A 12,445-nucleotide genomic window follows, 5' to 3' on the forward strand; every position below is an offset into this window, starting at 1 on the left:
TGTCTGAATGTCTGTTTGTTCCGGCTAATCTCTGGAACGGAAGAACCGATTTTGACGGGACTTTCACCGATAGCTGATGATATAAGGAGTAGCTTAGGCTACTTTTTTTAGACTAGCTTCACCCCGCGGCATCACCCGCGGTACGACAATAAAATTAATAATATCGCGGATAAAATCGCGGGGCTCACCTAGTCAACCAGTTTCCTAAGCGAAGCGAGGGCAGGTCGCTAGTAGTAAATAAAGCGCGGAGTCCAAGACGAATACGATGGCGTAATACTGTTGAAGCCCACTGCCGCAGCTAGGAGCCTTAGGAACTTAAGCAACTACTACAACTCATGCGTCAAAACGTCAAATCACTTTCTGAGATTCTCTAGCCAAGATTAAAATTTGTTCTGTCGGTTGCTTTTTGGCTGCACCACCTGTTTCCACTTATAATAATTATTATAAAAGAGGGCATTTCTCATTTTTCATCATGCGTCTAAAATTCATGCATTTCATGAACTCATTGCAATGCATTCATTGCTTATCAATTACAAAAGTACCACGGCTTCTCAAACAAGATAAAACAAAATTGACAATGTAAATTATTAGATTTTAATTAACTACCTAAGTTACCTATCAAATATTAATTCACTTCAGTTACTTTTCCTTTTTAGTAATGCTTTAAAACAAAGTTAAAAATGTACTTTGAACACATTTCTATTCTATTTGTAGTAGATTTTATGTTATTCAAGCTTAGATATAGATGTTTATTACAGAAAAGATACAAGTACTTACCGAAAAAACTCCCAATAATTATTGGAAAATTTTCGTTGAACATATTAGTTTGTTAAGGGGCTCAATTAATTGAATTCAATTGAATTAATTGAATTAACCAAGTATTCCGAAGGCAATGAAGATAATGATATATTAATATATTACTCGACGTAAATATAAAAAAAAAAGTCAAAGGCAAACGATTCCGATCTTTTGGCCTCAAACTACGATTTCATCTACTACGGGTACCTACTAGAGATTGATATACATAATATATATACCTACATACATACCTTTAAGTATGAATGTAGAATAGTCCAAATTTCATTAGTTTATTTTTCAGTTTTTCATTGTTTAATTTAACAAACATGATATTGAGTCGTTACCGAAGTTTAGAATTAGAGGCACAGTTTTAAAAATAATATATGTGTTATTAAAACAAAAAACAATAACGTGCTCAAGTCGCAAACCAAACTAACAATTAAATTCATATTTTTTTATCTGTTTAAACTCTTTAGTATACATTGTATAGTAGTATATATAGTATATTTAGTTTAGTAGAGCGAATTTATAAATTTATTATATTATTATCAGTCCAAATTTTCATCGACGAGGTACTTATTGAAGTCGGTGAAAACGACGTTCAAAGATTCCGTTACATGAATACAATATACTATCATGAACGAAAGCGTGATCACCACCAATAATGGACAGCAGGAAAATACAAATACCTTGAAGTGCCTGAAGATGCACAAGCGTATCTTTCGATTCAAATATGACCGACATTCATATAATCTATTTCTACTTAAGATGCACAACTAAATATACTAAAGCATTATACATTAAAATAAATAAACAGCTTAAGAATAATATTATTTAAAAAACGTGGGGCACTCGGGAACTGCCGCGGTAAAGCTATTGCATAGCATTTTTTATCAACTTATGCAATTATAATTAGACAATGATAATTTAATATTAAAACAATAATAAAACAAGACCACGCTATATTAAACATTAATAAAAGCAAAACATTAACTGTCCTCTTCACACTCATAAGCTAGACCGCGCGAGAGAGAGATGGGCAGACTTTTCATGATACACATGCAGTGTGACGTCACATCACGCACTTATTCACAAACACTACACAAGCGCAACGTGTGAATGTGTTGAACGCGAGCTACATATTAGGTGTAGTGGGGGTGTCAGGTTATTTTCGTTACGGAATTTCTTGATTTAGTCGCCGCGCTCAAAGCCCGCGATAAAATCTATGCAATAGCTTAAAAATAATAAGGAACTCCGTTAATGTGTTACTAATAATTCCGATTTAAGCTGTCTAATTGAGAAAATGAACCGATCAAAATTCTCATGTTATTCCGACCCTCGCAAGAAACGCAATCTAAGGCCATCAGCGCACCTCATAACCCTATAACTGCGGCAGTCACACCAAATCGGCTAACCCCCGTTGCACATACACAAATTGCACACGCCTAAATGGGTTTCGGCGTCCATCCACTGGGCGGCTAGTCATTAACTCACGGAAGCAAGTACAGCGGACCAATTTCCCGAGCCGGTCGCCAATTAACGGCACTTGGGTACCGACGGTCGACGGCAGCGAAGGGTTAGCAAGATGTTTGTTATGATTTACGATTGAGCAAAGGGTTCGATGTAAGTTTAGTCGCGGCGTTAATGCCTTCTGAAGTAGTTCGATTTCGAATATTATAGTTTCAGTGTATTTTTGTTGCGTATACTATAATATTTAATTTTCTTTATGTGTCATTCGTTTGTTGGTCTTTCAACGTCATGATAATCACCTTATCGTTGCCGCCGCTGAATACTGATCACGTAGGAGCCAGTTACCATCGTCACCCTAAACACGTCCTTACAGATCCATCAGATCCAATAACCCTTGCATTAGACGCCTTCCGCTCTAACACTAGGAGTAAAGACCTCGGTAACCGTACTCGTCGAACTCAGCAAAGAGTTCGACGTACAACCTAACCTAAGCACAGCTCGTTGAGTTTCTCGCCGGATCTTCTCAGCGGGTCGCGATTCCGATCCGGTAGTAGATTCATTCGCGAAGCAGTTGCTCTTGAGTTGTTAGGTCTCCTTCGGAGGCACTCCGGCAGCTGCTAGCAAATCCCACCTTGTGAAACTGGAAAGGCCTCCGGGCCATCAGTAAACCATCAATCATAAAAATGTTACGAGTTCATCTGAAACAACATATTTTAGACTAAAGAGCCTTAAACTATTATCTACTTTACTATCGGCTAAACAGAAGATACCTACGTATTTAATAAACAACTCTAGAAAATCACGGTCACGATTCTGTGTGGGCGAATGCGTTATTTTTTTCCTTGGAAGGTAGTTTCTGAAAGAATACGCCGGTCCGTAAACTAATACTATTGAAACTTCAGTCTAATGTCTTAGCATGAATAGTAGTTGTTATATCTAGCATTGACTTGAAGCGAACATCATGCGTGTCTAAAATTATTCTGCCATATACATATTATTATAACCAAATCGCTTTAAATTACACACAATGCCATGAAATAAAAGAAATCTTAGCTAATCCCTTCTTGTATGGGTCTCTCTGCGTAATTTTTCCCTATTCGGAGCATCTTGTTAAACTTTTTGTGGCAAAAGTAACGGTCACCATTTTTCGAGAGCAAATTTTTATTGTGCAATAATAAACATTTCTATTTGCTTCATGCTCATTGGTTTCAATAGCTATTGCTCTGCAAATAATTAAAAATGGAACGCAAAAAGTAAAATATCTTTTTATTTTTTTGTTTACAAATAATAATTTACTTGTACCTTTCTCTGTAGTGTTACCATTCTAAATGAATGTTTTGCCACTTAAATAGGGCACGGAGAAAGATGAGTCTTAAAAAAAACTGTAACAAACATTAAAAATAATTGACTGCTCCGGGACAGTTATATTAATTTAGAATTGTTTTTGGGTAACGAACAGCAATGATTTAGTTTTCTGCGTAAAACAACAATGAGAATTACAAATGAAATGTTGTCAGTTTAAAAAAAGAAAGGCATTACCTAGTTCATGAATATTGTTTACTTTCAATAAATAATAAAGCCAAAATGTAACAGTAACAATATATTTTCTTTTTTTTTTCAGCTTGAAGACGGAGACAGTTACGATAGAAAACTAACTGAGACTTCGATACGTGATCTCAAGATTGGTTGGTTTAAGTATGAATTAAGAACTTTAGTAACAATTTAATATCATATGGTCCATGAGCTTAGTCAACATATCTCATATTTTGTCCATCCAGAACAAAAGAAAAAATTCAACGACCTCAATTAAGAATCTTATTCCAGTATAATGTGTATCGGAAATCTGCTGTACTTGACAGAAAGAAGCACACATGGGCAGTATGAACCAAAGATCTTAAACAAGATGCTGATTACCAGCGGAAATTTAATTTGGCAAACCAAAATGGAACTCAGACATTAACAACTAACTAGATCAATTAGACGATCGAATTGAAATTTAAAATTAACATAATTGAGATAAGCCTTCCTGAATTTTCATGATTTGTCATTTCTCAACTTAGAGACTATACGTGAATGACATCTATACTAATATTATAAAGAGGAAAGATTTGTTTGTTTGTTTGTTTCGAATAGGCTTCGAAACTACTGGACCGATTTGAAAAATTCTTTTTCCATTAGAAGCCGACATTGTCCCTGATGAACATAGGCTACTTTTTTAATTTTTTATTTATTTTTTTTTTTTTGGTTTCATTTGTGTTTTAATGTTTCCGAAGCGAAGCGAGGGCGGGTCGCTAGTATTTATATAAGTACATAATGTGTTTAAAAAAAATTATGATGACATTAAAACATTTGGAGTATCTTCGAGCAACGTTGACCTCGCTTCAGTTTTTTTGTTTATAAAAACATTACAGACTAAACATCGTGCGAAATATAATTACGTGTAATAAAATGCAGTGAATTGGGTTGAGTTGTAAAATGTAGTGGCGCCTAGGATTCTGCAAACACAAGTAATTACTTTCATCATTACATCAACTGTCTTGTGCGCTTTGTTTCATGTTAAAGTGCTGTGTGAGCTGAAAGTTAGCGGAGTGTGAACGCGAAAAAATTGTCAACATCAAATTAGGCACTTCAAATTTCAACTAATCAATCCTCCTCCTTGCGTCGGTTTCCTCATTACTGAGGGTCGTGGTCATGGCCTTGAAACAGTTTAAATGTTTTTCTGTCGATGATTCTCTTGGGATCTAATTGTGGTGGGTTCCCACGTCCTTCTACATCAGTATTTCGAAAGGATTTAGTCCTTCACGGCAACTGATCCCGCTCCGGGTCTCTGGTTGGATCCGGGGGCTGGGTTATTTCCCGCCGCCCAGTGCTCGGTGTTGACGTTTTACGGTAGGAATTTCCAGCTCTACTCAACCCTCCTCTTTTCTCATCCGGGCTTGGGACCGGCAATGGCAGAGTTTCAACTAATCAATAGGGATAATTCTAATAATTTACTTTTCCACGCCTGTCTTATTTTAATCATCGGAATTAGATTTAGTTTTTGATTCAAGATAGCACTAAGTTTTGCTAAAACAAACGGTCCTGCGATTGATTTTTTTCGCGTCAGATCAATAAAAATTATCGTAATGAAATCTAAAGACTGAAACAACCTTTGAAAAAGAGAAAAACGGCTGGGATCGCCTACACGCTTAATAAGACCCAGTAAGTCAACCATTTCACGCAATCCATTTTTTCCTACCTTTTTTTTTTTTCGGGTAGAGGGCCGAACCTCCTACGAGGTCCCTGCGCAAAAGGGGCGCGCGGGGTATGTGAGACTCAACGATCTGCATGGTGTTGTGAGCAGACCGCGGGCCCAAGGATTTTAGGACCCACCCACTAAACGACTCCCCTGCACTCTTACACCCGACGTCCGATCCCCTCCGAGGTCAGAACCCGGATGAGGTAGGGGGCTACCGCGGTCAACACTACAACCAGATGGCGCGGCTCACCCCAAGGACGCCCAGCCGACGGAGCCTTCGAGGCGAATCGAAGGCTCTGAAACGTCGGCCGTCTCGGTACGGCAGCCCGTCGGGCCGCCCAGACGGTGCCGCTGGTGTCCCGGAATACCCCGCTGGACCAGAACCAGCCTGCCGGGTCGGGACGCGATACACCGTCGACCGGTCGCTCTATTCAATCCACGGCAGCGCGCTAGAGTGCTGGTAGCGCGCCGCGCGACCTCACGGCGGCGCTACGCCACCTGTAATCGGCAGCGAGCGCCTCCGCCTCCAGGTCCCAGGGTGGCGCCCCGACGAGCAATCACGCCGCCTCGAAGGAGACGGTGCGGTATCCTCGGATCGCCCTGACCGCGATCGCGCGCTGCGGACGTCGCAGCGATTTATTCGTACCTTTTTTTTTTTTTAACGCTGGGGAATCCATTTTCTGATACCCGGTCGAGAGGGGCAATAGACTGGGTTATGTCGGACTCCGGCGCCTCCAGAGAAGAAGAGGGAGAAGAGAAAGACCAAAGTCCTCCTCTTCTTCCAATTCCTACCGGGAGACTACGCCTTGAGAAAGGCGCGCGAGGCGCTGCACGGCGTCTACCACGCAGGACCCGCCCCGCAAAACCGACTACCGACTAAACCCCATCGAGCTCCACCACTCCGACTCCACGAAACCTATTCGTACCTGGTAGCGTAAGAAGCTATTCCAGTTTCGTGCGGAAAGGTAACAGATCTCACGGGCTCAACCTGAGTGAATTCACAGCATCCCCAGCAAGAGCAGTACTTTACAGAATCTACTACCGGTTCGGAATCATGACTCACTGAGAAGATTCGGGGAGAAACTGAGTTGTTCTTACTTGCTTGCTTGCCCTCCATTGCTCTCACAATGCCTCAAACAAACATCAGAATAACACACATGGGTTAAAGACCTTAGAACTCATATCTCAAGGGGGGTGGCGGCATTTACGTGTAGATGTCTATGTGCTCCGGTAACCACTTAACACCATGTAGGCTGTGAGATCATCCATCCATAGAAGCAATAAATAAATAAATAAAACACTTCTAAAAGTCTAAATACTTATTGAGTTAGTATAGCTTGTCTTATTTTGCTTCTGTCCCGTCTAAAGCGACAGAATGTTTTTACAAAAAAAAAAAAAAAAGAAAAGAATTTCTTAACTAACTTCTCAATATTCTGTAAACACCGTATCTAGTTTTTATTCCGTAGTGTGGCCAGCTTGCACCCGCAAACATAGCTCGTAGTTGACAGCACGGTAAGTCGTCACCCACCGCCCTACCTCGATACAGATTAGATAGTGAACAAACAATACAACAACATTTTATCTTCTTGTTATAGGATTGGTATTTTAAATGCCGATAAATGTATAATGAATAAATAGTTCATAAGTTTTTAAGAGCTATTTCGCACTTGACAAAAATATTTCTATTTTTAAGAAAGCGTTTTACGTAATTATTTTTTGCGACAATTTATTTTGATCTTATCTTTGTCTAATACTTCTATTAAACTCTTAGCTTAACTTGATTTCACCTAAAAATAAACGGCATGTGCAGAAAATCTTATTTAATGTAATGATTAACAAATAATACCAGAATTAAAATTATAAACAAAACAAAGTTTGGTATGGTTGAACAAGCTCACAGGCCACATGGTCTTAAGTGACACGGGAATCGATAGACATCAATCACGTGAATGACCCCGCCTTGAGACATGAGTCTTAAATCTCAACTAATACAATACAACGGCTTCATCCTTCAAACCGAAACGGATTACTGGCTCTCAGCAGAAATAGGTATGGTTGTGGTACTTTTTTTATGATCGAGGGCTTACTGGTGGCCCAGAGGCCTTTCCAGTTTCACAAGGACAGGTGGGCGACCAAGGGCTCAGCCAGAAGGGGTGGAATTTGCTAACAGCTAACCAAGCGCCTCCAAAGGAGACTTAACAACTCAAGAGTAGCTGCTTCGCGAATGAATATACTACCGGATCGGAATCGCGACCCACTGAGAAGATCCGGTGAGAAACTGAACGAGCTGATGCTTAGGTTAGGTGGTTGTGGTACATACCGCGGAGACCGACGTCGTTGGTCGTCGACTATTGCCTCGACGACCCGTCGGTCGGGCGTCCTCGGGGTGGCGCCGCGTGTCTGGTTGTAGTGTCGACCGCGGGAACCCCCCTACTCTGACCGGGTTCTGACCCCGGACGAAGATCGGACGTCGGGTGTAAGAGTGCAGGGGAGTCGTTTAGTTGGTGGGCCCTAAAATCCTTGGGCCCGCGGTTTGCTCTCAACACTTGCAGATCGTTGAGTCCCACATACCCCGTGCGGCCCCTAGGCGCGGAGACATCGTAGGAGGTTCGGACCCGAAAAAAAAAAGGTGGTTGTGGTACATACCCTTGCTGGTTCACAAGTGGTAGAACTCATTAGTACTTACGCAAAATATACGTTTTGAGGGTTTAATTTATATAAAACGATGCTATTCCTTACTGGTGGTAGGACATCTTGTGAGTCCACACGGGTATCACCACCCTGCTTAGTTCTGCCGTGAAGCAATAATGCGTTTCACTTTGAAGAGTGGGGCAGCCGTTGTACTGTAAACGTGAGACCTTCGAGCTCATGTTTCAAGGTGGGTGGCGGCATTTACGTTGTAGATGTCTATGGGCTCCGTTAACACTTAAAAACAGGTGGGCCATGAGCTCGTCCACCCATCTAAGAAATTAAAAAAAAAAACGTGGATATATGAAAAAGCGACAAATCTGTAATTTTGGGCTCAAATATGAATAACTGACATTTTGGGCACCCCAGTCTATAGGGTCAAGAAGTACTCTCCACGGGTAGCTGAAAGTATGCTGAAAGTAAAAATTAGCGTGAGAAAAACTGAAAAACGTTAAATATGTAATGAAATGAACAATGTCTAGCACTTTATCAACGCTAATGTTACCCTACTATATGTCCCATACGGAAAGCCCTCCACTCATCTTGTACTCAACTCACATTATCATAACTTTCCTTTCGTCTGCGGCATTACTCAATTTTGTAACAGGTGTGCTCTCGAATACGAATCAATTTCGCTGTAGATGCTGACACACAGATAAGAATGTGAATTGTCCCTTATAAAAAAATGTTGACAATAGATTTATAATTTGTTCAGTAACTCTTCGCCTCGTGAAAAGGCTAAGCCACCACCGCGTTTAAAAGACAAGTTTTACGTACATATTCTCGTTTAGATCATAATAACACATTCTTTTTTATTTATTTTTTCGTTTTCTGCTGTATTTAAATCAACATACACAAATACAGTGAACTTAGTGGCTAATCTAATGTAATAAAATGTAATCAACAAAAGTTCCTTCAAATTGAAAAGTTTTTTAGTATTAACATTTAATATTTTGTTACTATTTGGCTGCCTCACATAAAATATATTTCTTTTATCTATATTTACAATCTATCGTGCAAGCTCCCAATATCAGTACTCGTTCAAACTTTGCATCATCAGCTTTTATCGTAAGAAAGACGCATTAAATCGCTTCATCTAACAAGACGTTTAGAATTAAATTATGTAATTGCTGATGAGGTATTATGTTAAACTATTAGAATATGAACTTTATGGAGAAAGCAATATTTTTTCTTTCCTACCTATGCTGATAGCGTTGAGAGGCTATTTTAGCTTCTCCGTGGTATTTAATGTTGTAAAATCTGTTAACTATGTTCCAACATTGTAGATTGGCGTGGCTTTAAACCAATAAGCCCCTGAGTAAGACAAAATCTTTCTTAATCCCCACGTCTTATGCACACAAAGCTTGTTATAGATTGTAACTATTTGGGGAAATATTGACATAGAATAAACGCCTATTCTTAATGAAACTAAGACCGTTCGTTTTTCCATATTATAATATAATTCTTTCGTCTTTCTTGGCAATTTATCCTAGGTACTCTAGGATTCGCTTGAGATACAAAGTTAAGTAGTAAGGTAGCTGTAATAAGTATAATAATAATTAAATCATTAAATACCTTTCGTACAGGTTAAGATATAAATTAAAAAATTTAAGGCAAAATGAAGTGACTCAGCTGAGACTGTTGGAGGTGAATGCAATCGAACAGTATTGGTTTTCAATCATCCCTGTTTTCCTTTGTGTAACGCGGGATTTAAGACTAGGTACGTATGCACAAACTTACAACATGGTATAAACTAAAAAAAAGAAAGAAAAAATAACATGAACTCTTATACAAAACAAACATATTATTATTATAAATATTGAACAAAATCAATACTAAAAATTGACAAATGCTTTAATTGTAGACTATAATCGCGCTACAACCTGTAGCACTGCGTAAAATTTGCATTTATGCATTATTTATAAGTAATTTATTAAGAATATTGACAATTTATGAGAATCGATAAGCAAAGATTTAATCAGGTTAAAGTAGTTTTTGTGAATGAAATAGTTGAGAGATGAAGTTAGTTTACCAAGAATAGCTTCTTTTTTTTATGATTGAAGGATTACTGGTGGCCCGGAGGCCTTTTCACCAGGACAGGTGGGCGAGCAAACGCTCAGCCAAGAAGGGTGGGATTTGCTACCAGCTATCCGGGCTCCTCCGAAGGAGACCTAACAACTCAAGAGCAGCTGCTTCGCGAATGAATTTACTACCTGATCGGAATCGCGACCTGCTCAGAAGATCCGGCAAGAAATTCAGCGAGCTGATGCATGGATTAGGTTGCACGTCGAACTCTTTGTCGAGTTCGACGAGTATGGTTACCGGGGTCCCTAAGCCTGCTCCTAGTGTTAGAGCTGAAGGCGTCTAAGGCAAAGGTTATTGGATCTGAGGGATCCGTAAGGACTTGCGTATAGCTTCTCTGCAGCGTTGTTACGAATTTTTTGTGCCGTGTGTGTGTGTCACCATTAACGTTAGTCAATAATTATGAGCAGATAAATACTGTAAAATAAGACAGAAAGGAGATGTGAAAGAAATACGTCTAAAACAATTTCGATCCACGGACAATAAAACCGGTCCAGTTTTGTATGAAATTCGTTTCGCCGACCAGGAAACGTTACCCTTTAACGGAGAAAGTCCATTATTCTACTTTCTTTCAAGGACGACTAACGTTATCCTTTGTATAACAGTCCGTGTTTAGGAGCACAACAGTAACATTTCGTATTCTTTCCCATTACGGTGTCTTGTGTAATTATTCATAAATAGAAAGGGTTGCCCGAAAATGGTTCAGCTTTTGGACCGTTATTTGCGTTTATGAACATAACGGGATGATTTTGTGACGTGCATTTCGAAATTGTACCGTTAATGGTTTGTTTTGCTGCGAGCAAAGAACCTCGAAATAATGGGTCTGATGATGCCGTTAGTTTAGATCCGATCTCGCGGGATTCTAACTGGAGTCGGAAAATGTGATGACTTAAATACGAGTTATATTGGATTGTTTGCGTGGTTTTTTATTGCATTAAGTCATCCTGCATTCTTAGGTTACCAGAGGTCATCGACATCACAACGTGAATGACGTCACCAATCAAAATCTCAATTTCGTTGTATAGAAAGCAAACCTCATGACTGCTTTGCGCTAAAACAGGCCGTATCCCAAAACGTGAGGGCTCACGATACGCACTCCCACAATCAAATGTAGGTAATATGAGTAGTAGTTATTTTCTTTCAATTTTCTTTCATCTAAAACGGTTCGTGTTAAAATGTAAACAAAAGTTATTGCTTTCAAAAATTTTAGCCGATTTCAAAAAAGGAGGAGGTTCTCAATTCAACTGCATTTTTGGTTTTATATGTGCTATCATCACAGAACTTTTTTCTAGGTGCATCAATTTGTTAAAGGCGGTTTTCTTTTTTCATTAAATGTTCATATTACGTAGGTATGTATTATAAAATTTCACATTCCACGAAAAACATGAGACTTATCCTGAATGTTACATCGGTTTTTTATATTATGTTATATACATCTGTAAAATGAAGAATGCAACTAACAAGATGATACTACTAGGCTTTGTTTCATTCTTCCCTTGATTTTGTTGTGAGGCTTCTGTTGTCATAAACTGCATTGTTCCGAGCCACCGGTCTTACACTATATTGTTCTTCTTTGTCGAATTGCCAATGTAATATATTACAGTAAAAATAACTTGACCCATTTAGACCATTGTGCTGGAGCAATTAGCAGCAAGGCCAATTGCTTTGAGATTGTTTGTTTATTGCCATGAATGTGTTATGTATAAACTTTTTCGTGATCTTTGACTATTTTGTATTAGATAAGCTATGCTAGTCTATGACAGATAACGTGAACAGATTTAAGCTATCCTGGCTCGTGAAACTGGAAAAGCTTCCGGGCTACCAGTAATCGCATGTAGTAAAAGTTCACAATGAAACAATTTGCTTTTCAAAACACCGTCTTCATGTCGTTGCAATCAAAATGTATTACTAACTTTCGAAATAAAACAGACTATGACAGTTGAAATGATAGTCTTCGGAGCACTGTGGTACGTGAGGAATGGCAACTTCCACGACGATCTAAATATAAAACCGATAAGTAGCTTAAGGTAGCATCAGAACGCTACTTCGACAAAGCGACACGATAACCCCCTTATCATCGCCGCTGCTAATTATTTATCAATCCAGGCGACCTAAAGCCTCCTTCGCCCGAAACATGTTTTGTCGGATCGCTCGGATCCACTATCGGTT

The sequence above is a fragment of the Bombyx mori genome, chromosome 3 (assembly GCF_030269925.1).
Source record: "Bombyx mori chromosome 3, ASM3026992v2".
Taxonomy (NCBI): domain Eukaryota; kingdom Metazoa; phylum Arthropoda; class Insecta; order Lepidoptera; family Bombycidae; genus Bombyx; species Bombyx mori.